The sequence below is a fragment of the Somniosus microcephalus genome, unplaced genomic scaffold (assembly GCF_052327205.1).
Source record: "Somniosus microcephalus isolate GS21.2 unplaced genomic scaffold, FLI_Smic_1.0 unresolved_chr4, whole genome shotgun sequence".
In the NCBI taxonomy this organism is placed as follows: Eukaryota; Metazoa; Chordata; class Chondrichthyes; order Squaliformes; family Somniosidae; genus Somniosus; species Somniosus microcephalus.
In genome coordinates this window covers 29,573,471-29,598,242 of record NW_028225182.1, presented here as the reverse complement: position 1 = coordinate 29,598,242, position 24,772 = coordinate 29,573,471, and the positions used below count along the sequence as shown (strand labels likewise).

The window sequence follows — 24,772 nt, the reverse complement described above, 5'->3', positions numbered from 1 at the left end:
AGCTGCAGCCAGCCTCCTGGCAGCAAGCACATCAACGCAGCTTTTCATGCTTGCTCCTTTGCAATTCAGATCCTTTCGCGCCAGGCAAACTGTTCGGACAAAATTATATTTTTTACATGAGAACACAACAGACGTGTTCGCGAAAGCACGGCACCAAGTGCGGGTAGGCATCCACTTGAAATCGATTTCCTCCTGTGTTTTTCTCTGGATGTTGTCTCTCTCGGTGCTGGGCGAACAATTCATTGATGCATTTGTCCTGAACTGAAGCCTTTTACCCATCTCGCGGGGTCAGAGCCGCTCTGTCTGTGTATTACCTGCCTGTGACACTTATCGGCAACATGCCGCCTGTTCAACTTTCAACAGCAAACCCAGAAAGACAAAAGAACAGAAAGATGTGTCTCTCAGCCCCGGTGGCAAAGGATGTTAATCCAAATATATCCCCCGTGAGAGTCTGTGTGCATTGGCTTCCTTATAAAGTTTGTATTGGAAATGTGCGGGAAAAGCGTAAAATTATGAAAACATCCTGATGGCCCGTACGGGGATCGAACCCGCGACCTTGGCGTTATTAGCACCACGCTCTCACCAACTGAGCTAACCGGCCACAATGCTCCCGTTGGCCAGGCTCGAACCTAGGCTGGAAAATTGTCTTTCAGGCTCACACTGGGTGACCGAGTTACTGCACAAACATTGAACACACCACATCGCTTAAACATTGTTAACTGTTCGTATATACAACTGGGCAGAGTGTAAATCCAAAGTAACAGAAAGACTGGTCTAACAAACCTCATTCTAAAAATTTTTGTCGCACCACAGCCCCTCCCACAAACACTGTCCCGGTATAAAAGCAGACGGCGGGACCCCGACTGAATTCGAACCTGCAGCGGACGGTTGGAGCCGGATCCAGCATGTCCGACGTGGTTTCACTCCCATTCGTTTGGGAAACGCGTCATCAGGAGCGTAAAATTTCTCTTGATTCGTACCTTTTGCAGTGAAGGAGACAGAAAGTAACTAAAACCTGCCGAAACCCGGGATCGAACCAGGGACCTTTAGATCTTCAGTCTAACGCTCTCCCAACTGAGCTATTTCGGCTTCACGTCAAACGCCGTATTCTGTCGTTCTTTTGGAGGATTTTCTATCCCCGGGTGGAATTGCCCCTCTCGCTCATTCCTCACTTCGGGCAATGTGACCCGACCAGATCTCGGAGCTCAGGTTCTGTTAATGTAAAGCTGCAGTGTTGATAAAGATACAAAGCTGACACAGCACGGGGGACCTCACCGTGTTGGACACAGCGTGAAATGCAATGACATGTTCAAATAAAGTTACAGAGCACAACACATGTGTAAAATTCCCTGTTCTTTTCTCCACACTGATGGGTTGCGAAGGGAGAGACGGGCCGAAGTCTCACTGAGCCGCACTGATCACGAGCCAAATCAAGTTCAATCTTCAGCTGCAGGTATGGTGCTGAGCCCCACACAGAAGTGAAAATGCCCGTGGTTCTTAGTTCCTCGCACAGTGGGCTACTGAGCAATACAGGAAGGGCTAATGATCATCTTAATGCTCAGTTATCAGGGGCCACGGACTCTCTGATTCCAGGCTTGCACACGTTGGTAAGTTTCAAAATTTGCATTTTTCACACTGGCAATGAAAATAATCGATAGCCGTGCCTGTGATAAGCTAAGTTTGTTCGGGAGATGCAGTGGGCAAGGAGATATACGGAAGACTGATAAAAACCGTGACTGCCCTGACACTGTGAGCTGCAGTTAAATGTTGGCAACATTTAAAGTCAGCCAGTCTAAATTTGACAGAAATCAAGTCCTGCTGACTTTGAAACAGCACGCATTTTACAGAAATCAAGAATGTGCATTTTGTATCGCTGTATGAAGAGTGATGTTGAGCAGCGGTGTGGAAAGTTGAATCAGGGGCGGAGCATTGTTCCGTAAGGGTGCATTGCATGGTGGCAATTCAAACAGCCCCAAAACGCACTGTTCCCTGACCGGGAATCGAACCCGGGCCGCGGCGGTGAGAGCGCCGAATCCTAACCACTAGACCACCAGGGAAGCTGCAGCCAGCCTCCTGGCAGCAAGCACATCAACGCAGCTTTTCATGCTTGCTCCTTTGCAATTCAGATCCTTTCGCGCCAGGCAAACTGTTCGGACAAAATTATATTTTTTACATGAGAACACAACAGACGTGTTCGCGAAAGCACGGCACCAAGTGCGGGTAGGCATCCACTTGAAATCGATTTCCTCCTGTGTTTTTCTCTGGATGTTGTCTCTCTCGGTGCTGGGCGAACAATTCATTGATGCATTTGTCCTGAACTGAAGCCTTTTACCCATCTCGCGGGGTCAGAGCCGCTCTGTCTGTGTATTACCTGCCTGTGACACTTATCGGCAACATGCCGCCTGTTCAACTTTCAACAGCAAACCCAGAAAGATGTGTCTCTCAGCCCCGGTGGCAAAGGATGTTAATCCAAATATATCCCCCGTGAGAGTCTGTGTGCATTGGCTTCCTTATAAAGTTTGTATTGGAAATGTGCGGGAAAAGCGTAAAATTATGAAAACATCCTGATGGCCCGTACGGGGATCGAACCCGCGACCTTGGCGTTATTAGCACCACGCTCTCACCAACTGAGCTAACCGGCCACAATGCTCCCGTTGGCCAGGCTCGAACCTAGGCTGGAAAATTGTTTTCAGGCTCACACTGGGTGACCGAGTTACTGCACAAACATTGAACACACCACATCGCTTAAACATTGTTAACTGTTCGTATATACAACTGGGCAGAGTGTAAATCCAAAGTAACAGAAAGACTGGTCTAACAAACCTCATTCTAAAAATTTTTGTCGCACCACAGCCCCTCCCACAAACACTGTCCCGGTATAAAAGCAGACGGCGGGACCCCGACTGAATTCGAACCTGCAGCGGACGGTTGGAGCCGGATCCAGCATGTCCGACGTGGTGTCACTCCCATTCGTTTGGGAAACGCGTCATCAGGAGCGTAAAATTTCTCTTGATTCGTACCTTTTGTAGTGAAGGAGACAGAAAGTAACTAAAACCTGCCGAAACCCGGGATCGAACCAGGGACCTTTAGATCTTCAGTCTAACGCTCTCCCAACTGAGCTATTTCGGCTTCACGTCAAACGCAGTATTCTGTCGTTCTTTTGCAGGATTTTCTATCCCCGGGTGGAATTGCCCCTCTCGCTCATTCCTCACTTCGGGCAATGTGACCCGACCAGATCTCGGAGCTCAGGTTCTGTTAATGTAAAGCTGCAGTGTTGATAAAGATACCACAGCACGGGGGACCTCACCGTGTTGGACACAGCGTGAAATGCAATGACATGTTCAAATAAAGTTACAGAGCACAACACATGTGTAAAATTCCCTGTTCTTTTCTCCACACTGATGGGTTGCGAAGGGAGAGACGGGCCGAAGTCTCACTGAGCCGCACTGATCACGAGCCAAATCAAGTTCAATCTTCAGGTATGGTGCTGAGCCCCACACAGAAGTGAAAATGCCCGTGGTTCTTAGTTCCTCGCACAGTGGGCTACTGAGCAATACAGGAAGGGCTAATGATCATCTTAATGCTCAAGTTATCAGGGGCCACGGACTCTCTGATTCCAGGCTTGCACACGTTGGTAAGTTTCAAAATTTGCATTTTTCACACTGGCAATGAAAATAATCGATAGCCGTGCCTGTGATAAGCTAAGTTTGTTCGGGAGATGCAGTGGGCAAGGAGATATACGGAAGACTGATAAAAACCGTGACTGCCCTGACACTGTGAGCTGCAGTTAAATGTTGGCAACATTTAAAGTCAGCCAGTCTAAATTTGACAGAAATCAAGTCCTGCTGACTTTGAAACAGCACGCATTTTACAGAAATCAAGAATGTGCATTTTGTATCGCTGTATGAAGAGTGATGTTGAGCAGCGGTGTGGAAAGTTGAATCAGGGGCGGAGCATTGTTCCGTAAGGGTGCATTGCATGGTGGCAATTCAAACAGCCCCAAAACGCACTGTTCCCTGACCGGGAATCGAACCCGGGCCGCGGCGGTGAGAGCGCCGAATCCTAACCACTAGACCACCAGGGAAGCTGCAGCCAGCCTCCTGGCAGCAAGCACATCAACGCAGCTTTTCATGCTTGCTCCTTTGCAATTCAGATCCTTTCGCGCCAGGCAAACTGTTCGGACAAAATTATATTTTTTACATGAGAACACAACAGACGTGTTCGCGAAAGCACGGCACCAAGTGCGGGTAGGCATCCACTTGAAATCGATTTCCTCCTGTGTTTTTCTCTGGATGTTGTCTCTCTCGGTGCTGGGCGAACAATTCATTGATGCATTTGTCCTGAACTGAAGCCTTTTACCCATCTCGCGGGGTCAGAGCCGCTCTGTCTGTGTATTACCTGCCTGTGACACTTATCGGCAACATGCCGCCTGTTCAACTTTCAACAGCAAACCCAGAAAGACAAAAGAACAGAAAGATGTGTCTCTCAGCCCCGGTGGCAAAGGATGTTAATCCAAATATATCCCCCGTGAGAGTCTGTGTGCATTGGCTTCCTTATAAAGTTTGTATTGGAAATGTGCGGGAAAAGCGTAAAATTATGAAAACATCCTGATGGCCCGTACGGGGATCGAACCCGCGACCTTGGCGTTATTAGCACCACGCTCTCACCAACTGAGCTAACCGGCCACAATGCTCCCGTTGGCCAGGCTCGAACCTAGGCTGGAAAATTGTCTTTCAGGCTCACACTGGGTGACCGAGTTACTGCACAAACATTGAACACACCACATCGCTTAAACATTGTTAACTGTTCGTATATACAACTGGGCAGAGTGTAAATCCAAAGTAACAGAAAGACTGGTCTAACAAACCTCATTCTAAAAATTTTTGTCGCACCACAGCCCCTCCCACAAACACTGTCCCGGTATAAAAGCAGACGGCGGGACCCCGACTGAATTCGAACCTGCAGCGGACGGTTGGAGCCGGATCCAGCATGTCCGACGTGGTTTCACTCCCATTCGTTTGGGAAACGCGTCATCAGGAGCGTAAAATTTCTCTTGATTCGTACCTTTTGCAGTGAAGGAGACAGAAAGTAACTAAAACCTGCCGAAACCCGGGATCGAACCAGGGACCTTTAGATCTTCAGTCTAACGCTCTCCCAACTGAGCTATTTCGGCTTCACGTCAAACGCCGTATTCTGTCGTTCTTTTGGAGGATTTTCTATCCCCGGGTGGAATTGCCCCTCTCGCTCATTCCTCACTTCGGGCAATGTGACCCGACCAGATCTCGGAGCTCAGGTTCTGTTAATGTAAAGCTGCAGTGTTGATAAAGATACAAAGCTGACACAGCACGGGGGACCTCACCGTGTTGGACACAGCGTGAAATGCAATGACATGTTCAAATAAAGTTACAGAGCACAACACATGTGTAAAATTCCCTGTTCTTTTCTCCACACTGATGGGTTGCGAAGGGAGAGACGGGCCGAAGTCTCACTGAGCCGCACTGATCACGAGCCAAATCAAGTTCAATCTTCAGCTGCAGGTATGGTGCTGAGCCCCACACAGAAGTGAAAATGCCCGTGGTTCTTAGTTCCTCGCACAGTGGGCTACTGAGCAATACAGGAAGGGCTAATGATCATCTTAATGCTCAAGTTATCAGGGGCCACGGACTCTCTGATTCCAGGCTTGCACACGTTGGTAAATTTCAAAATTTGCATTTTTCACACTGGCAATGAAAATAATCGATAGCCGTGCCTGTGATAAGCTAAGTTTGTTCGGGAGATGCAGTGGGCAAGGAGATATACGGAAGACTGATAAAAACCGTGACTGCCCTGACACTGTGAGCTGCAGTTAAATGTTGGCAACATTTAAAGTCAGCCAGTCTAAATTTGACAGAAATCAAGTCCTGCTGACTTTGAAACAGCACGCATTTTACAGAAATCAAGAATGTGCATTTTGTATCGCTGTATGAAGAGTGATGTTGAGCAGCGGTGTGGAAAGTTGAATCAGGGGCGGAGCATTGTTCCGTAAGGGTGCATTGCATGGTGGCAATTCAAACAGCCCCAAAACGCACTGTTCCCTGACCGGGAATCGAACCCGGGCCGCGGCGGTGAGAGCGCCGAATCCTAACCACTAGACCACCAGGGAAGCTGCAGCCAGCCTCCTGGCAGCAAGCACATCAACGCAGCTTTTCATGCTTGCTCCTTTGCAATTCAGATCCTTTCGCGCCAGGCAAACTGTTCGGACAAAATTATATTTTTTACATGAGAACACAACAGACGTGTTCGCGAAAGCACGGCACCAAGTGCGGGTAGGCATCCACTTGAAATCGATTTCCTCCTGTGTTTTTCTCTGGATGTTGTCTCTCTCGGTGCTGGGCGAACAATTCATTGATGCATTTGTCCTGAACTGAAGCCTTTTACCCATCTCGCGGGGTCAGAGCCGCTCTGTCTGTGTATTACCTGCCTGTGACACTTATCGGCAACATGCCGCCTGTTCAACTTTCAACAGCAAACCCAGAAAGATGTGTCTCTCAGCCCCGGTGGCAAAGGATGTTAATCCAAATATATCCCCCGTGAGAGTCTGTGTGCATTGGCTTCCTTATAAAGTTTGTATTGGAAATGTGCGGGAAAAGCGTAAAATTATGAAAACATCCTGATGGCCCGTACGGGGATCGAACCCGCGACCTTGGCGTTATTAGCACCACGCTCTCACCAACTGAGCTAACCGGCCACAATGCTCCCGTTGGCCAGGCTCGAACCTAGGCTGGAAAATTGTCTTTCAGGCTCACACTGGGTGACCGAGTTACTGCACAAACATTGAACACACCACATCGCTTAAACATTGTTAACTGTTCGTATATACAACTGGGCAGAGTGTAAATCCAAAGTAACAGAAAGACTGGTCTAACAAACCTCATTCTAAAAATTTTTGTCGCACCACAGCCCCTCCCACAAACACTGTCCCGGTATAAAAGCAGACGGCGGGACCCCGACTGAATTCGAACCTGCAGCGGACGGTTGGAGCCGGATCCAGCATGTCCGACGTGGTTTCACTCCCATTCGTTTGGGAAACGCGTCATCAGGAGCGTAAAATTTCTCTTGATTCGTACCTTTTGCAGTGAAGGAGACAGAAAGTAACTAAAACCTGCCGAAACCCGGGATCGAACCAGGGACCTTTAGATCTTCAGTCTAACGCTCTCCCAACTGAGCTATTTCGGCTTCACGTCAAACGCCGTATTCTGTCGTTCTTTTGGAGGATTTTCTATCCCCGGGTGGAATTGCCCCTCTCGCTCATTCCTCACTTCGGGCAATGTGACCCGACCAGATCTCGGAGCTCAGGTTCTGTTAATGTAAAGCTGCAGTGTTGATAAAGATACAAAGCTGACACAGCACGGGGGACCTCACCGTGTTGGACACAGCGTGAAATGCAATGACATGTTCAAATAAAGTTACAGAGCACAACACATGTGTAAAATTCCCTGTTCTTTTCTCCACACTGATGGGTTGCGAAGGGAGAGACGGGCCGAAGTCTCACTGAGCCGCACTGATCACGAGCCAAATCAAGTTCAATCTTCAGCTGCAGGTATGGTGCTGAGCCCCACACAGAAGTGAAAATGCCCGTGGTTCTTAGTTCCTCGCACAGTGGGCTACTGAGCAATACAGGAAGGGCTAATGATCATCTTAATGCTCAAGTTATCAGGGGCCACGGACTCTCTGATTCCAGGCTTGCACACGTTGGTAAGTTTCAAAATTTGCATTTTTCACACTGGCAATGAAAATAATCGATAGCCGTGCCTGTGATAAGCTAAGTTTGTTCGGGAGATGCAGTGGGCAAGGAGATATACGGAAGACTGATAAAAACCGTGACTGCCCTGACACTGTGAGCTGCAGTTAAATGTTGGCAACATTTAAAGTCAGCCAGTCTAAATTTGACAGAAATCAAGTCCTGCTGACTTTGAAACAGCACGCATTTTACAGAAATCAAGAATGTGCATTTTGTATCGCTGTATGAAGAGTGATGTTGAGCAGCGGTGTGGAAAGTTGAATCAGGGGCGGAGCATTGTTCCGTAAGGGTGCATTGCATGGTGGCAATTCAAACAGCCCCAAAACGCACTGTTCCCTGACCGGGAATCGAACCCGGGCCGCGGCGGTGAGAGCGCCGAATCCTAACCACTAGACCACCAGGGAAGCTGCAGCCAGCCTCCTGGCAGCAAGCACATCAACGCAGCTTTTCATGCTTGCTCCTTTGCAATTCAGATCCTTTCGCGCCAGGCAAACTGTTCGGACAAAATTATATTTTTTACATGAGAACACAACAGACGTGTTCGCGAAAGCACGGCACCAAGTGCGGGTAGGCATCCACTTGAAATCGATTTCCTCCTGTGTTTTTCTCTGGATGTTGTCTCTCTCGGTGCTGGGCGAACAATTCATTGATGCATTTGTCCTGAACTGAAGCCTTTTACCCATCTCGCGGGGTCAGAGCCGCTCTGTCTGTGTATTACCTGCCTGTGACACTTATCGGCAACATGCCGCCTGTTCAACTTTCAACAGCAAACCCAGAAAGATGTGTCTCTCAGCCCCGGTGGCAAAGGATGTTAATCCAAATATATCCCCCGTGAGAGTCTGTGTGCATTGGCTTCCTTATAAAGTTTGTATTGGAAATGTGCGGGAAAAGCGTAAAATTATGAAAACATCCTGATGGCCCGTACGGGGATCGAACCCGCGACCTTGGCGTTATTAGCACCACGCTCTCACCAACTGAGCTAACCGGCCACAATGCTCCCGTTGGCCAGGCTCGAACCTAGGCTGGAAAATTGTCTTTCAGGCTCACACTGGGTGACCGAGTTACTGCACAAACATTGAACACACCACATCGCTTAAACATTGTTAACTGTTCGTATATACAACTGGGCAGAGTGTAAATCCAAAGTAACAGAAAGACTGGTCTAACAAACCTCATTCTAAAAATTTTTGTCGCACCACAGCCCCTCCCACAAACACTGTCCCGGTATAAAAGCAGACGGCGGGACCCCGACTGAATTCGAACCTGCAGCGGACGGTTGGAGCCGGATCCAGCATGTCCGACGTGGTTTCACTCCCATTCGTTTGGGAAACGCGTCATCAGGAGCGTAAAATTTCTCTTGATTCGTACCTTTTGCAGTGAAGGAGACAGAAAGTAACTAAAACCTGCCGAAACCCGGGATCGAACCAGGGACCTTTAGATCTTCAGTCTAACGCTCTCCCAACTGAGCTATTTCGGCTTCACGTCAAACGCCGTATTCTGTCGTTCTTTTGGAGGATTTTCTATCCCCGGGTGGAATTGCCCCTCTCGCTCATTCCTCACTTCGGGCAATGTGACCCGACCAGATCTCGGAGCTCAGGTTCTGTTAATGTAAAGCTGCAGTGTTGATAAAGATACAAAGCTGACACAGCACGGGGGACCTCACCGTGTTGGACACAGCGTGAAATGCAATGACATGTTCAAATAAAGTTACAGAGCACAACACATGTGTAAAATTCCCTGTTCTTTTCTCCACACTGATGGGTTGCGAAGGGAGAGACGGGCCGAAGTCTCACTGAGCCGCACTGATCACGAGCCAAATCAAGTTCAATCTTCAGCTGCAGGTATGGTGCTGAGCCCCACACAGAAGTGAAAATGCCCGTGGTTCTTAGTTCCTCGCACAGTGGGCTACTGAGCAATACAGGAAGGGCTAATGATCATCTTAATGCTCAAGTTATCAGGGGCCACGGACTCTCTGATTCCAGGCTTGCACACGTTGGTAAGTTTCAAAATTTGCATTTTTCACACTGGCAATGAAAATAATCGATAGCCGTGCCTGTGATAAGCTAAGTTTGTTCGGGAGATGCAGTGGGCAAGGAGATATACGGAAGACTGATAAAAACCGTGACTGCCCTGACACTGTGAGCTGCAGTTAAATGTTGGCAACATTTAAAGTCAGCCAGTCTAAATTTGACAGAAATCAAGTCCTGCTGACTTTGAAACAGCACGCATTTTACAGAAATCAAGAATGTGCATTTTGTATCGCTGTATGAAGAGTGATGTTGAGCAGCGGTGTGGAAAGTTGAATCAGGGGCGGAGCATTGTTCCGTAAGGGTGCATTGCATGGTGGCAATTCAAACAGCCCCAAAACGCACTGTTCCCTGACCGGGAATCGAACCCGGGCCGCGGCGGTGAGAGCGCCGAATCCTAACCACTAGACCACCAGGGAAGCTGCAGCCAGCCTCCTGGCAGCAAGCACATCAACGCAGCTTTTCATGCTTGCTCCTTTGCAATTCAGATCCTTTCGCGCCAGGCAAACTGTTCGGACAAAATTATATTTTTTACATGAGAACACAACAGACGTGTTCGCGAAAGCACGGCACCAAGTGCGGGTAGGCATCCACTTGAAATCGATTTCCTCCTGTGTTTTTCTCTGGATGTTGTCTCTCTCGGTGCTGGGCGAACAATTCATTGATGCATTTGTCCTGAACTGAAGCCTTTTACCCATCTCGCGGGGTCAGAGCCGCTCTGTCTGTGTATTACCTGCCTGTGACACTTATCGGCAACATGCCGCCTGTTCAACTTTCAACAGCAAACCCAGAAAGATGTGTCTCTCAGCCCCGGTGGCAAAGGATGTTAATCCAAATATATCCCCCGTGAGAGTCTGTGTGCATTGGCTTCCTTATAAAGTTTGTATTGGAAATGTGCGGGAAAAGCGTAAAATTATGAAAACATCCTGATGGCCCGTACGGGGATCGAACCCGCGACCTTGGCGTTATTAGCACCACGCTCTCACCAACTGAGCTAACCGGCCACAATGCTCCCGTTGGCCAGGCTCGAACCTAGGCTGGAAAATTGTCTTTCAGGCTCACACTGGGTGACCGAGTTACTGCACAAACATTGAACACACCACATCGCTTAAACATTGTTAACTGTTCGTATATACAACTGGGCAGAGTGTAAATCCAAAGTAACAGAAAGACTGGTCTAACAAACCTCATTCTAAAAATTTTTGTCGCACCACAGCCCCTCCCACAAACACTGTCCCGGTATAAAAGCAGACGGCGGGACCCCGACTGAATTCGAACCTGCAGCGGACGGTTGGAGCCGGATCCAGCATGTCCGACGTGGTTTCACTCCCATTCGTTTGGGAAACGCGTCATCAGGAGCGTAAAATTTCTCTTGATTCGTACCTTTTGCAGTGAAGGAGACAGAAAGTAACTAAAACCTGCCGAAACCCGGGATCGAACCAGGGACCTTTAGATCTTCAGTCTAACGCTCTCCCAACTGAGCTATTTCGGCTTCACGTCAAACGCCGTATTCTGTCGTTCTTTTGGAGGATTTTCTATCCCCGGGTGGAATTGCCCCTCTCGCTCATTCCTCACTTCGGGCAATGTGACCCGACCAGATCTCGGAGCTCAGGTTCTGTTAATGTAAAGCTGCAGTGTTGATAAAGATACAAAGCTGACACAGCACGGGGGACCTCACCGTGTTGGACACAGCGTGAAATGCAATGACATGTTCAAATAAAGTTACAGAGCACAACACATGTGTAAAATTCCCTGTTCTTTTCTCCACACTGATGGGTTGCGAAGGGAGAGACGGGCCGAAGTCTCACTGAGCCGCACTGATCACGAGCCAAATCAAGTTCAATCTTCAGCTGCAGGTATGGTGCTGAGCCCCACACAGAAGTGAAAATGCCCGTGGTTCTTAGTTCCTCGCACAGTGGGCTACTGAGCAATACAGGAAGGGCTAATGATCATCTTAATGCTCAAGTTATCAGGGGCCACGGACTCTCTGATTCCAGGCTTGCACACGTTGGTAAGTTTCAAAATTTGCATTTTTCACACTGGCAATGAAAATAATCGATAGCCGTGCCTGTGATAAGCTAAGTTTGTTCGGGAGATGCAGTGGGCAAGGAGATATACGGAAGACTGATAAAAACCGTGACTGCCCTGACACTGTGAGCTGCAGTTAAATGTTGGCAACATTTAAAGTCAGCCAGTCTAAATTTGACAGAAATCAAGTCCTGCTGACTTTGAAACAGCACGCATTTTACAGAAATCAAGAATGTGCATTTTGTATCGCTGTATGAAGAGTGATGTTGAGCAGCGGTGTGGAAAGTTGAATCAGGGGCGGAGCATTGTTCCGTAAGGGTGCATTGCATGGTGGCAATTCAAACAGCCCCAAAACGCACTGTTCCCTGACCGGGAATCGAACCCGGGCCGCGGCGGTGAGAGCGCCGAATCCTAACCACTAGACCACCAGGGAAGCTGCAGCCAGCCTCCTGGCAGCAAGCACATCAACGCAGCTTTTCATGCTTGCTCCTTTGCAATTCAGATCCTTTCGCGCCAGGCAAACTGTTCGGACAAAATTATATTTTTTACATGAGAACACAACAGACGTGTTCGCGAAAGCACGGCACCAAGTGCGGGTAGGCATCCACTTGAAATCGATTTCCTCCTGTGTTTTTCTCTGGATGTTGTCTCTCTCGGTGCTGGGCGAACAATTCATTGATGCATTTGTCCTGAACTGAAGCCTTTTACCCATCTCGCGGGGTCAGAGCCGCTCTGTCTGTGTATTACCTGCCTGTGACACTTATCGGCAACATGCCGCCTGTTCAACTTTCAACAGCAAACCCAGAAAGATGTGTCTCTCAGCCCCGGTGGCAAAGGATGTTAATCCAAATATATCCCCCGTGAGAGTCTGTGTGCATTGGCTTCCTTATAAAGTTTGTATTGGAAATGTGCGGGAAAAGCGTAAAATTATGAAAACATCCTGATGGCCCGTACGGGGATCGAACCCGCGACCTTGGCGTTATTAGCACCACGCTCTCACCAACTGAGCTAACCGGCCACAATGCTCCCGTTGGCCAGGCTCGAACCTAGGCTGGAAAATTGTCTTTCAGGCTCACACTGGGTGACCGAGTTACTGCACAAACATTGAACACACCACATCGCTTAAACATTGTTAACTGTTCGTATATACAACTGGGCAGAGTGTAAATCCAAAGTAACAGAAAGACTGGTCTAACAAACCTCATTCTAAAAATTTTTGTCGCACCACAGCCCCTCCCACAAACACTGTCCCGGTATAAAAGCAGACGGCGGGACCACGACTGAATTCGAACCTGCAGCGGACGGTTGGAGCCGGATCCAGCATGTCCGACGTGGTTTCACTCCCATTCGTTTGGGAAACGCGTCATCAGGAGCGTAAAATTTCTCTTGATTCGTACCTTTTGCAGTGAAGGAGACAGAAAGTAACTAAAACCTGCCGAAACCCGGGATCGAACCAGGGACCTTTAGATCTTCAGTCTAACGCTCTCCCAACTGAGCTATTTCGGCTTCACGTCAAACGCCGTATTCTGTCGTTCTTTTGGAGGATTTTCTATCCCCGGGTGGAATTGCCCCTCTCGCTCATTCCTCACTTCGGGCAATGTGACCCGACCAGATCTCGGAGCTCAGGTTCTGTTAATGTAAAGCTGCAGTGTTGATAAAGATACAAAGCTGACACAGCACGGGGGACCTCACCGTGTTGGACACAGCGTGAAATGCAATGACATGTTCAAATAAAGTTACAGAGCACAACACATGTGTAAAATTCCCTGTTCTTTTCTCCACACTGATGGGTTGCGAAGGGAGAGACGGGCCGAAGTCTCACTGAGCCGCACTGATCACGAGCCAAATCAAGTTCAATCTTCAGCTGCAGGTATGGTGCTGAGCCCCACACAGAAGTGAAAATGCCCGTGGTTCTTAGTTCCTCGCACAGTGGGCTACTGAGCAATACAGGAAGGGCTAATGATCATCTTAATGCTCAAGTTATCAGGGGCCACGGACTCTCTGATTCCAGGCTTGCACACGTTGGTAAGTTTCAAAATTTGCATTTTTCACACTGGCAATGAAAATAATCGATAGCCGTGCCTGTGATAAGCTAAGTTTGTTCGGGAGATGCAGTGGGCAAGGAGATATACGGAAGACTGATAAAAACCGTGACTGCCCTGACACTGTGAGCTGCAGTTAAATGTTGGCAACATTTAAAGTCAGCCAGTCTAAATTTGACAGAAATCAAGTCCTGCTGACTTTGAAACAGCACGCATTTTACAGAAATCAAGAATGTGCATTTTGTATCGCTGTATGAAGAGTGATGTTGAGCAGCGGTGTGGAAAGTTGAATCAGGGGCGGAGCATTGTTCCGTAAGGGTGCATTGCATGGTGGCAATTCAAACAGCCCCAAAACGCACTGTTCCCTGACCGGGAATCGAACCCGGGCCGCGGCGGTGAGAGCGCCGAATCCTAACCACTAGACCACCAGGGAAGCTGCAGCCAGCCTCCTGGCAGCAAGCACATCAACGCAGCTTTTCATGCTTGCTCCTTTGCAATTCAGATCCTTTCGCGCCAGGCAAACTGTTCGGACAAAATTATATTTTTTACATGAGAACACAACAGACGTGTTCGCGAAAGCACGGCACCAAGTGCGGGTAGGCATCCACTTGAAATCGATTTCCTCCTGTGTTTTTCTCTGGATGTTGTCTCTCTCGGTGCTGGGCGAACAATTCATTGATGCATTTGTCCTGAACTGAAGCCTTTTACCCATCTCGCGGGGTCAGAGCCGCTCTGTCTGTGTATTACCTGCCTGTGACACTTATCGGCAACATGCCGCCTGTTCAACTTTCAACAGCAAACCCAGAAAGATGTGTCTCTCAGCCCCGGTGGCAAAGGATGTTAATCCAAATATATCCCCCGTGAGAGTCTGTGTGCATTGGCTTCCTTATAAAGTTTGTATTGGAAATGTGCGGGAAAAGCGTAAAATTATGAAAACATCCTGATGGCCCGTACGGGGATCGAACCCGCGACCTTGGCGTTATTAGCACCACGCTCTCACCAACTGAGCTAACCGGCCACAATGCTCCCGTTGGCCAGGCTCGAACCTAGGCTGGAAAATTGTCTTTCAGGCTCACACTGGGTGACCGAGTTACTGCACAAACATTGAACACACCACATCGCTTAAACATTGTTAACTGTTCGTATATACAACTGGGCAGAGTGTAAATCCAAAGTAACAGAAAGACTGGTCTAACAAACCTCATTCTAAAAATTTTTGTCGCACCACAGCCCCTCCCACAAACACTGTCCCGGTATAAAAGCAGACGGCGGGACCCCGACTGAATTCGAACCTGCAGCGGACGGTTGGAGCCGGATCCAGCATGTCCGACGTGGTTTCACTCCCATTCGTTTGGGAAACGCGTCATCAGGAGCGTAAAATTTCTCTTGATTCGTACCTTTTGCAGTGAAGGAGACAGAAAGTAACTAAAACCTGCCGAAACCCGGGATCGAACCAGGGACCTTTAGATCTTCAGTCTAACGCTCTCCCAACTGAGCTATTTCGGCTTCACGTCAAACGCCGTATTCTGTCGTTCTTTTGGAGGATTTTCTATCCCCGGGTGGAATTGCCCCTCTCGCTCATTCCTCACTTCGGGCAATGTGACCCGACCAGATCTCGGAGCTCAGGTTCTGTTAATGTAAAGCTGCAGTGTTGATAAAGATACAAAGCTGACACAGCACGGGGGACCTCACCGTGTTGGACACAGCGTGAAATGCAATGACATGTTCAAATAAAGTTACAGAGCACAACACATGTGTAAAATTCCCTGTTCTTTTCTCCACACTGATGGGTTGCGAAGGGAGAGACGGGCCGAAGTCTCACTGAGCCGCACTGATCACGAGCCAAATCAAGTTCAATCTTCAGCTGCAGGTATGGTGCTGAGCCCCACACAGAAGTGAAAATGCCCGTGGTTCTTAGTTCCTCGCACAGTGGGCTACTGAGCAATACAGGAAGGGCTAATGATCATCTTAATGCTCAAGTTATCAGGGGCCACGGACTCTCTGATTCCAGGCTTGCACACGTTGGTAAGTTTCAAAATTTGCATTTTTCACACTGGCAATGAAAATAATCGATAGCCGTGCCTGTGATAAGCTAAGTTTGTTCGGGAGATGCAGTGGGCAAGGAGATATACGGAAGACTGATAAAAACCGTGACTGCCCTGACACTGTGAGCTGCAGTTAAATGTTGGCAACATTTAAAGTCAGCCAGTCTAAATTTGACAGAAATCAAGTCCTGCTGACTTTGAAACAGCACGCATTTTACAGAAATCAAGAATGTGCATTTTGTATCGCTGTATGAAGAGTGATGTTGAGCAGCGGTGTGGAAAGTTGAATCAGGGGCGGAGCATTGTTCCGTAAGGGTGCATTGCATGGTGGCAATTCAAACAGCCCCAAAACGCACTGTTCCCTGACCGGGAATCGAACCCGGGCCGCGGCGGTGAGAGCGCCGAATCCTAACCACTAGACCACCAGGGAAGCTGCAGCCAGCCTCCTGGCAGCAAGCACATCAACGCAGCTTTTCATGCTTGCTCCTTTGCAATTCAGATCCTTTCGCGCCAGGCAAACTGTTCGGACAAAATTATATTTTTTACATGAGAACACAACAGACGTGTTCGCGAAAGCACGGCACCAAGTGCGGGTAGGCATCCACTTGAAATCGATTTCCTCCTGTGTTTTTCTCTGGATGTTGTCTCTCTCGGTGCTGGGCGAACAATTCATTGATGCATTTGTCCTGAACTGAAGCCTTTTACCCATCTCGCGGGGTCAGAGCCGCTCTGTCTGTGTATTACCTGCCTGTGACACTTATCGGCAACATGCCGCCTGTTCAACTTTCAACAGCAAACCCAGAAAGATGTGTCTCTCAGCCCCGGTGGCAAAGGATGTTAATCCAAATATATCCCCCGTGAGAGTCTGTGTGCATTGGCTTCCTTATAAAGTTTGTATTGGAAATGTGCGGGAAAAGCGTAAAATTATGAAAACATCCTGATGGCCCGTACGGGGATCGAACCCGCGACCTTGGCGTTATTAGCACCACGCTCTCACCAACTGAGCTAACCGGCCACAATGCTCCCGTTGGCCAGGCTCGAACCTAGGCTGGAAAATTGTCTTTCAGGCTCACACTGGGTGACCGAGTTACTGCACAAACATTGAACACACCACATCGCTTAAACATTGTTAACTGTTCGTATATACAACTGGGCAGAGTGTAAATCCAAAGTAACAGAAAGACTGGTCTAACAAACCTCATTCTAAAAATTTTTGTCGCACCACAGCCCCTCCCACAAACACTGTCCCGGTATAAAAGCAGACGGCGGGACCCCGACTGAATTCGAACCTGCAGCGGACGGTTGGAGCCGGATCCAGCATGTCCGACGTGGTTTCACTCCCATTCGTTTGGGAAACGCGTCATCAGGAGCGTAAAATTTCTCTTGATTCGTACCTTTTGCAGTGAAGGAGACAGAAAGTAACTAAAACCTGCCGAAACCCGGGATCGAACCAGGGACCTTTAGATCTTCAGTCTAACGCTCTCCCAACTGAGCTATTTCGGCTTCACGTCAAACGCCGTATTCTGTCGTTCTTTTGGAGGATTTTCTATCCCCGGGTGGAATTGCCCCTCTCGCTCATTCCTCACTTCGGGCAATGTGACCCGACCAGATCTCGGAGCTCAGGTTCTGTTAATGTAAAGCTGCAGTGTTGATAAAGATACAAAGCTGACACAGCACGGGGGACCTCACCGTGTTGGACACAGCGTGAAATGCAATGACATGTTCAAATAAAGTTACAGAGCACAACACATGTGTAAAATTCCCTGTTCTTTTCTCCACACTGATGGGTTGCGAAGGGAGAGACGGGCCGAAGTCTCACTGAGCCGCACTGATCACGAGCCAAATCAAGTTCAATCTTCAGCTGCAGGTATGGTGCTGAGCCCCACACAGAAGTGAAAATGCCCGTGGTTCTTAGTTCCTCGCACAGTGGGCTACTGAGCAATACAGGAAGGGCTAATGATCATCTTAATGCTCAAGTTATCAGGGGCCACGGACTCTCTGATTCCAGGCTTGCACACGTTGGTAAGTTTCAAAATTTGCATTTTTCACACTGGCAATGAAAATAATCGATAGCCGTGCCTGTGATAAGCTAAGTTTGTTCGGGAGATGCAGTGGGCAAGGAGATATACGGAAGACTGATAAAAACCGTGACTGCCCTGACACTGTGAGCTGCAGTTAAATGTTGGCAACATTTAAAGTCAGCCAGTCTAAATTTGACAGAAATCAAGTCCTGCTGACTTTGAAACAGCACGCATTTTACAGAAATCAAGAATGTGCATTTTGTATCGCTGTATGAAGAGTGATGTTGAGCAGCGGTGTGGAAAGTTGAATCAGGGGCGGAGCATTGTTCCGTAAGGGTGCATTGCATGGTGGCAATTCAAACAGCCCCAAAACGCACTGTTCCCTGACCGGGAATCGAACCCGGGCCGCGGCGGTGAGAGCGCCGAATCCTAACCACTAGACCACCAGGGAAGCTGCAGCCAGCCTCCTGGCAGCAAGCACATCAACGCAGCTTTTCATGCTTGCTCCTTTGCAATTCAGATCCTTTCGCGCCAGGCAAACTGTTCGGACAAAATTATATTTTTTACATGAGAACACAACAGACGTGTTCGCGAAAGCACGGCACCAAGTGCGGGTAGGCATCCACTTGAAATCGATTTCCTCCTGTGTTTTTCTCTGGATGTTGTCTCTCTCGGTGCTGGGCGAACAATTCATTGATGCATTTGTCCTGAACTGAAGCCTTTTACCCATCTCGCGGGGTCAGAGCCGCTCTGTCTGTGTATTACCTGCCTGTGACACTTATCGGCAACATGCCGCCTGTTCAACTTTCAACAGCAAACCCAGAAAGATGTGTCTCTCAGCCCCGGTGGCAAAGGATGTTAATCCAAATATATCCCCCGTGAGAGTCTGTGTGCATTGGCTTCCTTATAAAGTTTGTATTGGAAATGTGCGGGAAAAGCGTAAAATTATGAAAACATCCTGATGGCCCGTACGGGGATCGAACCCGCGACCTTGGCGTTATTAGCACCACGCTCTCACCAACTGAGATAACCGGCCACAATGCTCCCGTTGGCCAGGCTCGAACCTAGGCTGGAAAATTGTCTTTCAGGCTCACACTGGGTGACCGAGTTACTGCACAAACATTGAACACACCACATCGCTTAAACATTGTTAACTGTTCGTATATACAACTGGGCAGAGTGTAAATCCAAAGTAACAGAAAGACTGGTCTAACAAACCTCATTCTAAAAATTTTTGTCGCACCACAGCCCCTCCCACAAACACTGTCCCGGTATAAAAGTAGACGGCGGGACCCCGACTGAATTCGAACCTGCAGCGGACGGTTGGAGCCGGATCCAGCATGTCCGACGTGGTGTCACTCCCATTCGTTTGGGAAACGCGTCATCAGGAGCGTAAAATTTCTCTTGATTCGTACCTTTTGTAGTGAAGGAGACAGAAAGTAACTAAAACCTGCCGAAACCCGGGATCGAACCAGGGACCTTTAGATCTTCAGTCTAACGCTCTCCCAACTGAGCTATTTCGGCTTCACGTCAAACGCAGTATTCTGTCGTTCTTTTGGAGGATTTTCTATCCCCGGGTGGAATTGCCCCTCTCGCTCATTCCTCACTTCGGGCAATGTGACCCGACCAGATCTCGGAGCTCAGGTTCTGTTAATGTAAAGCTGCAGTGTTGATAAAGATACAAAGCTGACACAGCACGGGGGACCTCACCGTGTTGGACACAGCGTGAAATGCAATGACATGTTCAAATAAAGTTACAGAGCACAACACATGTGTAAAATTCCCTGTTCTTTTCTCCACACTGATGGGTTGCGAAGGGAGAGACGGGCCGAAGTCTCACTGAGCCGCACTGATCACGAGCCAAATCAAGTTCAATCTTCAGCTGCAGGTATGGTGCTGAGCCCCACACAGAAGTGAAAATGCCCGTGGTTCTTAGTTCCTCGCACAGTGGGCTACTGAGCAATACAGGAAGGGCTAATGATCATCTTAATGCTCAAGTTATCAGGGGCCACGGACTCTCTGATTCCAGGCTTGCACACGTTGGTAAGTTTCAAAATTTGCATTTTTCACACTGGCAATGAAAATAATCGATAGCCGTGCCTGTGATAAGCTAAGTTTGTTCGGGAGATGCAGTGGGCAAGGAGATATACGGAAGACTGATAAAAACCGTGACTGCCCTGACACTGTGAGCTGCAGTTAAATGTTGGCAACATTTAAAGTCAGCCAGTCTAAATTTGACAGAAATCAAGTCCTGCTGACTTTGAAACAGCACGCATTTTACAGAAATCAAGAATGTGCATTTTGTATCGCTGTATGAAGAGTGATGTTGAGCAGCGGTGTGGAAAGTTGAATCAGGGGCGGAGCATTGTTCCGTAAGGGTGCATTGCATGGTGGCAATTCAAACAGCCCCAAAACGCACTGTTCCCCTGACCGGGAATCGAACCCGGGCCGCGGCGGTGAGAGCGCCGAATCCTAACCACTAGACCACCAGGGAAGCTGCAGCCAGCCTCCTGGCAGCAAGCACATCAACGCAGCTTTTCATGCTTGCTCCTTTGCAATTCAGATCCTTTCGCGCCAGGCAAACTGTTCGGACAAAATTATATTTTTTACATGAGAACACAACAGACGTGTTCGCGAAAGCACGGCACCAAGTGCGGGTAGGCATCCACTTGAAATCGATTTCCTCCTGTGTTTTTCTCTGGATGTTGTCTCTCTCGGTGCTGGGCGAACAATTCATTGATGCATTTGTCCTGAACTGAAGCCTTTTACCCATCTCGCGGGGTCAGAGCCGCTCTGTCTGTGTATTACCTGCCTGTGACACTTATCGGCAACATGCCGCCTGTTCAACTTTCAACAGCAAACCCAGAAAGACAAAAGAACAGAAAGATGTGTCTCTCAGCCCCGGTGGCAAAGGATGTTAATCCAAATATATCCCCCGTGAGAGTCTGTGTGCATTGGCTTCCTTATAAAGTTTGTATTGGAAATGTGCGGGAAAAGCGTAAAATTATGAAAACATCCTGATGGCCCGTACGGGGATCGAACCCGCGACCTTGGCGTTATTAGCACCACGCTCTCACCAACTGAGCTAACCGGCCACAATGCTCCCGTTGGCCAGGCTCGAACCTAGGCTGGAAAATTGTCTTTCAGGCTCACACTGGGTGACCGAGTTACTGCACAAACATTGAACACACCACATCGCTTAAACATTGTTAACTGTTCGTATATACAACTGGGCAGAGTGTAAATCCAAAGTAACAGAAAGACTGGTCTAACAAACCTCATTCTAAAATTTTTGTCGCACCACAGCCCCTCCCACAAACACTGTCCCGGTATAAAAGCAGACGGCGGGACCCCGACTGAATTCGAACCTGCAGCGGACGGTTGGAGCCGGATCCAGCATGTCCGACGTGGTTTCACTCCCATTCGTTTGGGAAACGCGTCATCAGGAGCGTAAAATTTCTCTTGATTCGTACCTTTTGTAGTGAAGGAGACAGAAAGTAACTAAAACCTGCCGAAACCCGGGATCGAACCAGGGACCTTTAGATCTTCAGTCTAACGCTCTCCCAACTGAGCTATTTCGGCTTCACGTCAAACGCAGTATTCTGTCGTTCTTTTGGAGGATTTTCTATCCCCGGGTGGAATTGCCCCTCTCGCTCATTCCTCACTTCGGGCAATGTGACCCGACCAGATCTCGGAGCTCAGGTTCTGTTAATGTAAAGCTGCAGTGTTGATAAAGATACAAAGCTGACACAGGGGACCTCACCGTGTTGGACACAGCGTGAAATGACATGTTCAAATAAAGTTACAGAGCACAACACATGTGTAAAATTCCCTGTTCTTTTCTCCACACTGATGGGTTGCGAAGGGAGAGACGGGCCGAAGTCTCACTGAGCCGCACTGATCACGAGCCAAATCAAGTTCAATCTTCAGCTGCAGGTATGGTGCTGAGCCCCACACAGAAGTGAAAATGCCCGTGGTTCTTAGTTCCTCGCACAGTGGGCTACTGAGCAATACAGGAAGGGCTAATGATCATCTTAATGCTCAAGTTATCAGGGGCCACGGACTCTCTGATTCCAGGCTTGCACACGTTGGTAAGTTTCAAAATTTGCATTTTTCACACTGGCAATGAAAATAATCGATAGCCGTGCCTGTGATAAGCTAAGTTTGTTCGGGAGATGCAGTGGGCAAGGAGATATACGGAAGACTGATAAAAACCGTGACTGCCCTGACACTGTGAGCTGCAGTTAAATGTTGGCAACATTTAAAGTCAGCCAGTCTAAATTTGACAGAAATCAAGTCCTGCTGACTTTGAAACAGCACGCATTTTACAGAAATCAAGAATGTGCATTTTGTATCGCTGTATGAAGAGTGATGTTGAGCAGCGGTGTGGAAAGTTGAATCAGGGGCGGAGCATTGTTCCGTAAGGGTGCATTGCATGGTGGCAATTCAAACAGCCCCAAAACGCACTGTTCCCTGACCGGGAATCGAACCCGGGCCGCGGCGGTGAGAGCGCCGAATCCTAACCACTAGACCACCAGGGAAGCTGCAGCCAGCCTCCTGGCAGCAAGCACATCAACGCAGCTTTTCATGCTTGCTCCTTTGCAATTCAGATCCTTTCGCGCCAGGCAAACTGTTCGGACAAAATTATATTTTTTACATGAGAACACAACAGACGTGTTCGCGAAAGCACGGCACCAAGTGCGGGTAGGCATCCACTTGAAATCGATTTCCTCCTGTGTTTTTCTCTGGATGTTGTCTCTCTCGGTGCTGGGCGAACAATTCATTGATGCATTTGTCCTGAACTGAAGCCTTTTACCCATCTCGCGGGGTCAGAGCCGCTCTGTCTGTGTATTACCTGCCTGTGACACTTATCGGCAACATGCCGCCTGTTCAACTTTCAACAGCAAACCCAGAAAGATGTGTCTCTCAGCCCCGGTGGCAAAGGATGTTAATCCAAATATATCCCCCGTGAGAGTCTGTGTGCATTGGCTTCCTTATAAAGTTTGTATTGGAAATGTGCGGGAAAAGCGTAAAATTATGAAAACATCCTGATGGCCCGTACGGGGATCGAACCCGCGACCTTGGCGTTATTAGCACCACGCTCTCACCAACTGAGATAACCGGCCACAATGCTCCCGTTGGCCAGGCTCGAACCTAGGCTGGAAAATTGTCTTTCAGGCTCACACTGGGTGACCGAGTTACTGCACAAACATTGAACACACCACATCGCTTAAACATTGTTAACTGTTCGTATATACAACTGGGCAGAGTGTAAATCCAAAGTAACAGAAAGACTGGTCTAACAAACCTCATTCTAAAAATTTTTGTCGCACCACAGCCCCTCCCACAAACACTGTCCCGGTATAAAAGCAGACGGCGGGACCCCGACTGAATTCGAACCTGCAGCGGACGGTTGGAGCCGGATCCAGCATGTCCGACGTGGTGTCACTCCCATTCGTTTGGGAAACGCGTCATCAGGAGCGTAAAATTTCTCTTGATTCGTACCTTTTGTAGTGAAGGAGACAGAAAGTAACTAAAACCTGCCGAAACCCGGGATCGAACCAGGGACCTTTAGATCTTCAGTCTAACGCTCTCCCAACTGAGCTATTTCGGCTTCACGTCAAACGCAGTATTCTGTCGTTCTTTTGGAGGATTTTCTATCCCCGGGTGGAATTGCCCCTCTCGCTCATTCCTCACTTCGGGCAATGTGACCCGACCAGATCTCGGAGCTCAGGTTCTGTTAATGTAAAGCTGCAGTGTTGATAAAGATACAAAGCTGACACAGCACGGGGGACCTCACCGTGTTGGACACAGCGTGAAATGCAATGACATGTTCAAATAAAGTTACAGAGCACAACACATGTGTAAAATTCCCTGTTCTTTTCTCCACACTGATGGGTTGCGAAGGGAGAGACGGGCCGAAGTCTCACTGAGCCGCACTGATCACGAGCCAAATCAAGTTCAATCTTCAGCTGCAGGTATGGTGCTGAGCCCCACACAGAAGTGAAAATGCCCGTGGTTCTTAGTTCCTCGCACAGTGGGCTACTGAGCAATACAGGAAGGGCTAATGATCATCTTAATGCTCAAGTTATCAGGGGCCACGGACTCTCTGATTCCAGGCTTGCACACGTTGGTAAGTTTCAAAATTTGCATTTTTCACACTGGCAATGAAAATAATCGATAGCCGTGCCTGTGATAAGCTAAGTTTGTTCGGGAGATGCAGTGGGCAAGGAGATATACGGAAGACTGATAAAAACCGTGACTGCCCTGACACTGTGAGCTGCAGTTAAATGTTGGCAACATTTAAAGTCAGCCAGTCTAAATTTGACAGAAATCAAGTCCTGCTGACTTTGAAACAGCACGCATTTTACAGAAATCAAGAATGTGCATTTTGTATCGCTGTATGAAGAGTGATGTTGAGCAGCGGTGTGGAAAGTTGAATCAGGGGCGGAGCATTGTTCCGTAAGGGTGCATTGCATGGTGGCAATTCAAACAGCCCCAAAACGCACTGTTCCCCTGACCGGGAATCGAACCCGGGCCGCGGCGGTGAGAGCGCCGAATCCTAACCACTAGACCACCAGGGAAGCTGCAGCCAGCCTCCTGGCAGCAAGCACATCAACGCAGCTTTTCATGCTTGCTCCTTTGCAATTCAGATCCTTTCGCGCCAGGCAAACTGTTCGGACAAAATTATATTTTTTACATGAGAACACAACAGACGTGTTCGCGAAAGCACGGCACCAAGTGCGGGTAGGCATCCACTTGAAATCGATTTCCTCCTGTGTTTTTCTCTGGATGTTGTCTCTCTCGGTGCTGGGCGAACAATTCATTG

General features: G+C 48.6%; 34 non-coding genes across 34 annotated transcripts; all 34 read right to left on the bottom strand.

Annotated features, from left to right (window-relative positions):
- Positions 1-527: 527 nt before the first annotated feature.
- On the bottom strand, positions 528-601 carry trnai-aau (transfer RNA isoleucine (anticodon AAU)). Its single transcript has one exon. It is a non-coding gene; the product is annotated as a tRNA-Ile (tRNA).
- Positions 602-1,016: 415 nt separating this feature from the next.
- trnaf-gaa (transfer RNA phenylalanine (anticodon GAA)) lies at positions 1,017-1,089 on the bottom strand. The gene has a single exon. It is a non-coding gene; the product is annotated as a tRNA-Phe (tRNA).
- Positions 1,090-1,985: 896 nt separating this feature from the next.
- trnae-cuc (transfer RNA glutamic acid (anticodon CUC)) lies at positions 1,986-2,057 on the bottom strand. The gene has a single exon. It is a non-coding gene; the product is annotated as a tRNA-Glu (tRNA).
- Positions 2,058-2,568: 511 nt separating this feature from the next.
- On the bottom strand, positions 2,569-2,642 carry trnai-aau (transfer RNA isoleucine (anticodon AAU)). Its single transcript has one exon. It is a non-coding gene; the product is annotated as a tRNA-Ile (tRNA).
- A 414-nt stretch (positions 2,643-3,056) lies between these two features.
- Positions 3,057-3,129, bottom strand: trnaf-gaa (transfer RNA phenylalanine (anticodon GAA)). The gene has a single exon. It is a non-coding gene; the product is annotated as a tRNA-Phe (tRNA).
- An 883-nt stretch (positions 3,130-4,012) lies between these two features.
- On the bottom strand, positions 4,013-4,084 carry trnae-cuc (transfer RNA glutamic acid (anticodon CUC)). The gene has a single exon. It is a non-coding gene; the product is annotated as a tRNA-Glu (tRNA).
- Positions 4,085-4,611: 527 nt separating this feature from the next.
- On the bottom strand, positions 4,612-4,685 carry trnai-aau (transfer RNA isoleucine (anticodon AAU)). Its single transcript has one exon. It is a non-coding gene; the product is annotated as a tRNA-Ile (tRNA).
- A 415-nt stretch (positions 4,686-5,100) lies between these two features.
- trnaf-gaa (transfer RNA phenylalanine (anticodon GAA)) lies at positions 5,101-5,173 on the bottom strand. The gene has a single exon. It is a non-coding gene; the product is annotated as a tRNA-Phe (tRNA).
- Positions 5,174-6,070: 897 nt separating this feature from the next.
- trnae-cuc (transfer RNA glutamic acid (anticodon CUC)) lies at positions 6,071-6,142 on the bottom strand. The gene has a single exon. It is a non-coding gene; the product is annotated as a tRNA-Glu (tRNA).
- Positions 6,143-6,653: 511 nt separating this feature from the next.
- On the bottom strand, positions 6,654-6,727 carry trnai-aau (transfer RNA isoleucine (anticodon AAU)). Its single transcript has one exon. It is a non-coding gene; the product is annotated as a tRNA-Ile (tRNA).
- Positions 6,728-7,142: 415 nt separating this feature from the next.
- trnaf-gaa (transfer RNA phenylalanine (anticodon GAA)) lies at positions 7,143-7,215 on the bottom strand. The gene has a single exon. It is a non-coding gene; the product is annotated as a tRNA-Phe (tRNA).
- Positions 7,216-8,112: 897 nt separating this feature from the next.
- Positions 8,113-8,184, bottom strand: trnae-cuc (transfer RNA glutamic acid (anticodon CUC)). Its single transcript has one exon. It is a non-coding gene; the product is annotated as a tRNA-Glu (tRNA).
- A 511-nt stretch (positions 8,185-8,695) lies between these two features.
- On the bottom strand, positions 8,696-8,769 carry trnai-aau (transfer RNA isoleucine (anticodon AAU)). The gene has a single exon. It is a non-coding gene; the product is annotated as a tRNA-Ile (tRNA).
- Positions 8,770-9,184: 415 nt separating this feature from the next.
- On the bottom strand, positions 9,185-9,257 carry trnaf-gaa (transfer RNA phenylalanine (anticodon GAA)). Its single transcript has one exon. It is a non-coding gene; the product is annotated as a tRNA-Phe (tRNA).
- An 897-nt stretch (positions 9,258-10,154) lies between these two features.
- trnae-cuc (transfer RNA glutamic acid (anticodon CUC)) lies at positions 10,155-10,226 on the bottom strand. The gene has a single exon. It is a non-coding gene; the product is annotated as a tRNA-Glu (tRNA).
- A 511-nt stretch (positions 10,227-10,737) lies between these two features.
- trnai-aau (transfer RNA isoleucine (anticodon AAU)) lies at positions 10,738-10,811 on the bottom strand. Its single transcript has one exon. It is a non-coding gene; the product is annotated as a tRNA-Ile (tRNA).
- Positions 10,812-11,226: 415 nt separating this feature from the next.
- Positions 11,227-11,299, bottom strand: trnaf-gaa (transfer RNA phenylalanine (anticodon GAA)). The gene has a single exon. It is a non-coding gene; the product is annotated as a tRNA-Phe (tRNA).
- An 897-nt stretch (positions 11,300-12,196) lies between these two features.
- On the bottom strand, positions 12,197-12,268 carry trnae-cuc (transfer RNA glutamic acid (anticodon CUC)). Its single transcript has one exon. It is a non-coding gene; the product is annotated as a tRNA-Glu (tRNA).
- Positions 12,269-12,779: 511 nt separating this feature from the next.
- Positions 12,780-12,853, bottom strand: trnai-aau (transfer RNA isoleucine (anticodon AAU)). The gene has a single exon. It is a non-coding gene; the product is annotated as a tRNA-Ile (tRNA).
- A 415-nt stretch (positions 12,854-13,268) lies between these two features.
- trnaf-gaa (transfer RNA phenylalanine (anticodon GAA)) lies at positions 13,269-13,341 on the bottom strand. The gene has a single exon. It is a non-coding gene; the product is annotated as a tRNA-Phe (tRNA).
- An 897-nt stretch (positions 13,342-14,238) lies between these two features.
- On the bottom strand, positions 14,239-14,310 carry trnae-cuc (transfer RNA glutamic acid (anticodon CUC)). The gene has a single exon. It is a non-coding gene; the product is annotated as a tRNA-Glu (tRNA).
- Positions 14,311-14,821: 511 nt separating this feature from the next.
- Positions 14,822-14,895, bottom strand: trnai-aau (transfer RNA isoleucine (anticodon AAU)). Its single transcript has one exon. It is a non-coding gene; the product is annotated as a tRNA-Ile (tRNA).
- Positions 14,896-15,310: 415 nt separating this feature from the next.
- trnaf-gaa (transfer RNA phenylalanine (anticodon GAA)) lies at positions 15,311-15,383 on the bottom strand. The gene has a single exon. It is a non-coding gene; the product is annotated as a tRNA-Phe (tRNA).
- An 897-nt stretch (positions 15,384-16,280) lies between these two features.
- Positions 16,281-16,352, bottom strand: trnae-cuc (transfer RNA glutamic acid (anticodon CUC)). Its single transcript has one exon. It is a non-coding gene; the product is annotated as a tRNA-Glu (tRNA).
- A 511-nt stretch (positions 16,353-16,863) lies between these two features.
- trnai-aau (transfer RNA isoleucine (anticodon AAU)) lies at positions 16,864-16,937 on the bottom strand. Its single transcript has one exon. It is a non-coding gene; the product is annotated as a tRNA-Ile (tRNA).
- Positions 16,938-17,352: 415 nt separating this feature from the next.
- On the bottom strand, positions 17,353-17,425 carry trnaf-gaa (transfer RNA phenylalanine (anticodon GAA)). The gene has a single exon. It is a non-coding gene; the product is annotated as a tRNA-Phe (tRNA).
- Positions 17,426-18,322: 897 nt separating this feature from the next.
- trnae-cuc (transfer RNA glutamic acid (anticodon CUC)) lies at positions 18,323-18,394 on the bottom strand. Its single transcript has one exon. It is a non-coding gene; the product is annotated as a tRNA-Glu (tRNA).
- A 1,000-nt stretch (positions 18,395-19,394) lies between these two features.
- Positions 19,395-19,467, bottom strand: trnaf-gaa (transfer RNA phenylalanine (anticodon GAA)). Its single transcript has one exon. It is a non-coding gene; the product is annotated as a tRNA-Phe (tRNA).
- An 897-nt stretch (positions 19,468-20,364) lies between these two features.
- trnae-cuc (transfer RNA glutamic acid (anticodon CUC)) lies at positions 20,365-20,437 on the bottom strand. The gene has a single exon. It is a non-coding gene; the product is annotated as a tRNA-Glu (tRNA).
- Positions 20,438-20,964: 527 nt separating this feature from the next.
- Positions 20,965-21,038, bottom strand: trnai-aau (transfer RNA isoleucine (anticodon AAU)). Its single transcript has one exon. It is a non-coding gene; the product is annotated as a tRNA-Ile (tRNA).
- A 414-nt stretch (positions 21,039-21,452) lies between these two features.
- trnaf-gaa (transfer RNA phenylalanine (anticodon GAA)) lies at positions 21,453-21,525 on the bottom strand. Its single transcript has one exon. It is a non-coding gene; the product is annotated as a tRNA-Phe (tRNA).
- Positions 21,526-22,412: 887 nt separating this feature from the next.
- On the bottom strand, positions 22,413-22,484 carry trnae-cuc (transfer RNA glutamic acid (anticodon CUC)). The gene has a single exon. It is a non-coding gene; the product is annotated as a tRNA-Glu (tRNA).
- A 1,000-nt stretch (positions 22,485-23,484) lies between these two features.
- trnaf-gaa (transfer RNA phenylalanine (anticodon GAA)) lies at positions 23,485-23,557 on the bottom strand. Its single transcript has one exon. It is a non-coding gene; the product is annotated as a tRNA-Phe (tRNA).
- An 897-nt stretch (positions 23,558-24,454) lies between these two features.
- Positions 24,455-24,527, bottom strand: trnae-cuc (transfer RNA glutamic acid (anticodon CUC)). The gene has a single exon. It is a non-coding gene; the product is annotated as a tRNA-Glu (tRNA).
- Positions 24,528-24,772: the final 245 nt, after the last annotated feature.